The sequence below is a fragment of the Olea europaea genome, chromosome 2, assembly GCF_002742605.1.
Source record: "Olea europaea var. sylvestris chromosome 2, O_europaea_v1, whole genome shotgun sequence".
In the NCBI taxonomy this organism is placed as follows: Eukaryota; Viridiplantae; Streptophyta; class Magnoliopsida; order Lamiales; family Oleaceae; genus Olea; species Olea europaea.
In genome coordinates, this window is record NC_036238.1 from 14224220 (window position 1) to 14230372 (window position 6153).

The following is a 6153-nucleotide window of genomic DNA, read 5'->3' on the forward strand; positions in this document are numbered from 1 at the left end:
CGAGATTTTAATAAGCTACTGTTACTTGTCTAGCACTGTATTTAGCACCAAATTGCATGCCATAGAATCTGCTTCTACTTCAAAACTTTTACTCTGAGAAAAGAACAATGTTAAGAATACAATCTGCTCAAACAATAGTACATAACAAACACTAACTATTTCAGATATTTATTACAGTGTTAACACGGTTTACGAATTATAATTGTAGCATGGCACATTGTCTTTTTCAACTTCATTTGATCAATTTTCATATAGTATCTTGTTCAAGCCAATTCATTCTTGACAAGCCCATCTTTCACGTAAGAGTTCCAATTCAGCATACAAAAGCAATTCCAATACAGCATAAAAAAGCAGGGCGCACATAAGGTACTATAATGATACAAATGGTTTGTGTTCCCATTTTGCAGAGGAGCAGCTTTTTTTCTTCTTTAAAGAAGCCAAAAAAGTGGGTTTTTTTATTTATTTATTTTTTATTTCCTTTTTATTTCAAGGCAAAAAGAGAACGAGGCTACTTACTTTAATTTTTTTCATTTAACAATTTTTATCTCTCAATTCTCATGTCGAATGTAATTGTGACAAGTGCATTAAAGATGCTAAGAATAACTGCTATATAAATGCTGACCCCAGAAAGGAAACCCCAAGATACCATACCTTTAAGGTAATCTTGAAGTTTTTGTGATGGTTGCATAGTTTGGAAGCAAGAACACAATAGTACTTGTTAAATACTTTCTCCTGTAAACAGCATTCTACAAGAACTCGCATGATCTCTCGATCCTAAAATACGTACAAAAAAGATAGTTTGGATTTGTCAAAAAAATTGATAAACAATAAAGAATGCAAAATGGAGATATTAAACAGCTTCCCGGGCAAATCTAATCTCAGAAGTTTCTCGATAGCATCAACATATTCCTCTCCACTCATTATCACACAAAATATCACCTTTCTTGCATCTGTGTTCATCCTTTGTGCTGCAGCTAGCTGTAGCATTTTCTGCGTTTCAGAGACCTCTCTGTCAATTGTGCAGGCGGTTTCCTCAATGTTGTGCGTCAAAGAATCAATATCCCCAGACAACCACCACTGGCCTTTCTTGTTAGGGTCAAGAAGCTTACTCCATTCTAACCCTCAAATTAATACATCAACTACTCTTAGCTGAAATAACAAGACAACATACAAAGAGGAATATTAATTAATGCACAACAAGAAGCTTTGAAGTTATCGCATTCCCTTGATAATATACAAAACTCAACATATATCTTTTACATATTCTTTCTGCGACGAAACTAATTATTCCAGCTATCAATTTCATTTTCCCATGGACCTTATCTTCTAGTCAAGGAAGGAGAAAGTTATACTGGTCAGCAGCTATAAACTGAACATTACATGAAAACAGGTCAGCATGTATGACTGAATTGAGAAGGCAACAGAAATGTTAAGATATATAAATTCTAATTTGCTGATGTTGACATAGATAATATGGCAATGTAAATATTGCTTTAGCATATAATGTAATGTGTGTTTGTAATGAATTCTGGCTTTTCTTGTTGGCCTATGTTTTGGCATTGTCATGACAACATCAAATATTCAAAAAATTAGGACATAGATGAGTCGGGACACATTGATTAAAATACTGAAAATTGTTCAGACTACTTGTTTTGTTTAGCTTCAATTTTAAAATTTACACGAAAAATCTTTTAAATTCAAGGAGTGGTTATTTGCTGTATCAAGATAACTTTGAGGTGTACTCTGTATTACTAGTGCCAACAAATTAAAAAGATCCATCTATAAAAAGTACATAGAGTAGACATAAAATAAACCTGACAAGAAATTTGCACCTTTTTTCTCCCATATATTGGCTTTACTACATAATATTTCAAAATTCATATTTTCCTTTATTTTATATTCAAAAACTTCTAAGCTTTTGTTTGTCAACCATTCTAGCACACTCTGATACATTATTTTTTCTACAGTACTCATTTTTAATCGCATATTCTTCATTAAAATAATATTACACACAAATAAAAAACTTTTCCTTCTTTTTTAACCACACATTTCAACAACAATTACTATTCCATAATACACTTTTTGAAATTAAACAAACAGGCCCTAAGTTTGAACTGATCATATCCGTGACATGTTGGGTTCGTCTACCTTGCTAGTTAATATTGACAAATATAAAAATAGGATGTCACATGACATGTGTCCAAGGCATGTCATGGTCCTGTCCTTCACGGGTCAAAAACTTTAAAAATATATAGAAATAAATAGAACATGCCATGACATGAGTGTCTATACTAAAAAGTTGTCAACAATGGTTCTATACCAATTTGCATCATCCTCATATTTCACACTATACGTAAGAGCATGTTGGTGGACGAGGATGTTAGCTTGGTATAATGCAGTGCAGTAACAACAAAATGAAAAAGGATTATGCCACCTTGTTAGAAGGATGTAGTGACAGAAGTGTAGGTGACAAATGATTGGATAAGAAAGTTGACTGTATTTTAAACAGTCCAATGAAAGAATGCTACGTGGCATTATGTCAATCTATCAGGCAGTGTAACATGATTGAGAATGAGAAAAGGGTGAAATACCTCCTGCAGCCATTTCTTTATTTGAGTATGTTGCACAACACTTTCCTTGGGTCTTTTTTTGTTGTCCTTTATATCATATATCGTATCAAGCATGAAATCCATCTGCAGAAACTAGTTGAAAACAAATCCCACGAAACCCACAAAAAATTGAAGATAAACATACTCTTTTGCTGTTTATAATTGATTGCCCATCTCCAGGAGAGGCCTTCATCTCATTTACCCTACTCTCGATACTTGAGATAAAGTTCTTCATCTCAACAGGATCATCTCCTCTCAATTTCATTCCACAAGCTGTTTCAGTAACACTTGTAAGATACTCTTCTGACCAGCCAGTACTAATTGATGAATTAAAACCAACATAACAAGTGCAAAGAGTGACGATACGTGCAGTGCAATCACATTGTTACTGTTTCGCGCGGTTTAATTCGCTAACAATTAAAGAGGATCAGACGATTGTGTAAGGGACGAAACCTCTTGAGACAAAGTCCCAAAAAGAGGTGTTCTTTTTATTGGCGATGAACTTTACAATTGGAAACGGAAAACAACGTGCCTCCAAGGGGCGCAAGCACACGAGTTACAGAAAAGGAAATGTTTAAGTCTAAAAGCTAAAGGAATGAAAATTACATATTCTCTGTTCGAGAGTTTTTGGATTCGGTCCCTTCTTCTAAGTTCTTTCTCTCTTTTATACTTCATAGGCGATCCATTTGTGATTAACTGCTCTAAAAAACTGCTTGATCGCCCTATAACTACCCACTTTCTTTGTAGTGGCCATTTTGTCATGCAACTGTCCTTTTAACTGCTGCCATTATCTTGCATCGTTCAACCGCTTTGGATTGAACCCCTCGAGTCGTGGAACGTGATAAAGTTACTTTAGCAACTGCCTCAATAACTGCATCATAATGCGTTATGTTTGTTGATACCTTGGGCGACTTGAACATTTGGGCGAGACTTTGGACGACCGTATGCCACTCTATTCGTTCAAACTCTGAGCGACTTGCAAACTTGGACGATGGCGTTACCGCACTATTGGGCCCCTTATTTGGGCATTCACCTTGATTCGTTCAATTGGATTTCGTTCTTTGGGCTATCTGATTTGGGGATCCTCCCATTGGGTTTTATTCTCTGGGCTGTTCGATTTGGGCTGAATTTTTATGTGTCAACAATTACCCCCCAATATGGCAGAATTAATAATAATTATTGAATTTTGCCATATTCACTTCACGTCTCCAGCAACGTTCGCGATTTCCAAAGAATTTCAATCATTGTTTCCTTCTATAACTTGAAAAGGTGCGTCGCTTTCGCACTTGGCCCAAATCTGACGTAGCTTTTCGTAGGTGGCATGCTCGTCTTGTGGGTCATGGTCCTACTAAGGCACTTTTTGATAGCGCTAGGATTTCTGATTTGTTGGAAGTCTCTATTCGCCCTCCTACTTTTGATTCAGCGCTCTTTCCGATTGCTTTGAGCTTTTGGTCCTCTGAGTATAACACCTTTATTTTTCCTCTTGGCCCCATGTCTATTACGTTAAGGGATGTTGGGGCCCTGGTGAATTTACCACCTTTGGGCGATACCATTTTTCTGGTGGTGCCCCTCAGTTCGGTAAAAACTATACCGATTCTTATTCAAACCTGCAGACACTGCACAATCATTCGAGTGCTGAGCCTACTCATGCTGAGCGGGTGGCCTTCCTTTTACTCTGGCTTTGTAAATATGTGTTGTGCGTGCCTAGTATAAAGCCCTCTCTGAGTTATCTACCTATAGCGCATGAACTGGCGCGTGGCAGGCCTTTGAATTTATGTTCTTTGTTTTTGGCTGCCCTTTATAGAGGTATGGCTTTTCTTCAGGCTCAATTGAAGAATGGTGCATCTCCTACTGGNTACTCAACTGTGGTTGAGATCCTATTTTCCATCGCTTGGTGCTCCATCCATTTCTTGTCCTTCTGCTAGCTGTTACGGGCTAGCTATGGAGCCTTTAACTCCTGTAAGTATGTCCAAAAGGGACATTTTTCATTCTTTTATTCTTTAAATTCAATCTCTTCCTTCTTTCCTTTACTCAATTGAAGAATGGTGCATCTCCTACTGGCAGTGGACCTCTTTGGTTTACTCAACTGTGGTTGAGATCCTATTTTCCATCGCTTGGTGCTCCATCCATTTCTTGTCCTTCTGCTAGCTGTTACGGGCTAGCTATGGAGCCTTTAACTCCTGTAAGTATGTCCAAAAGGGACATTTTTCATTCTTTTATTCTTTAAATTCAATCTCTTCCTTCTTTCCTTTTCCTCCTTTTTTGACTCCGGACTACGTGCATCCTCCTTCCACTCTAGATAGTGCGAGCACCTCTCTGCTCGTTTGGATCCAGTTCTTAACTGGGAGGGAGCTTTTCCACGATATCTTAACCGGGACCAATGCCAAAGCTGGGGTAGAGATTTATGCTCCCCAATTTTTTGCTCGGCAGCTTGGTTTCGGCCAAACTTGGCCTGTTCCTCTTTGCTATTCGAAGAACTTAAACGACCGTTTTCATACCATTAATAAGGTGGAAGCAGAGGCTATAAACGCTCGCAACCTCCACTTATCAAGCCATTTTTCATTAGCCCCTTTTAATCCTTGTCACGCTACTCACCCTCTTTTCGAACAACTTTGGCCATCGGTGAAGCACAGATTATTTGCGACTGAGACCAATCGTGCCTTTCATTCATTAGACCAACCGAGTATTTCTTCTCCTCCTCCTGTTTTGGTTACTCCTTTGTCTATTCGGAACCCCTCTCCTTCTCGTCGTACTAAACAATCTGCTCGTCCATCTTCTTCCCTCCCTGCCAGGCCAACTATGGCCAAGAGTGCTCCAAGCAGCAAACGGCCAGCCTCAGCATCTCCCATTCTGGAGGATGATGTTGATGATGATGATGATGATGTCCCTCTTATCGTTAAAAGGAAGGTACTTAAATTGGCCTATTTACAAGTATGCTCTTCCCCATTTGAAAATTTTCTGTGTACTGATGATCTTTTGGACTTTTCAGAAAAGCTCAGCTTCCCTTTCAAAGGCTTTGGCATTACCAACTCCTGCTCCATCATCCTCTGTTGAGGCTACTTCATCCAAACCAGTTGATGATGGGACCATGCTTAAAGATACATCTTCAGTCCCAGATTCTTCATCACAACCCATGAATGAGCCGCCTTCCTCCCAGGGCGTCGACCCCCCAATCACCGAAGCAGAAGGTAATTCAGTTTTTGATGTCTTACCTTTGCTCGTGTTATTGGTTTCTGACTGGTTGCTCTTTGAACTTTGCAGATACTCCCATGAGTCCGCCCGTTGTGGCGACGTCTTCTCGCTCGGACAAGGAGAAGTCCTCACGAATGGATGAGTCGTTGGTGGCCAGCTTGGCTAAGGGTGCGCCATCTTCTACGATTGTCGACGAGGTAGTTTTTCTCTTTGCCTCATTCCTATTTCCAACTTGTTCGTTGTAGCGAATATTTTTAATGTTGGCAATCTTCTTTGCAGGATGCTGACAGGATTGTGCGTTCTATCCAGGATTTGTTCGCTTCCTGGGGGCAGGTCCAAATGCCTCGCCCTA

At 39.0% G+C, this 6153-nt stretch overlaps 1 pseudogene; it reads right to left on the reverse strand.

Moving 5' to 3' along the window:
* Positions 1 to 774: 774 nt before the first annotated feature.
* LOC111372730 overlaps positions 775 to 6153 on the reverse strand; it is a 23546-nt pseudogene continuing 18167 nt past the window's right edge.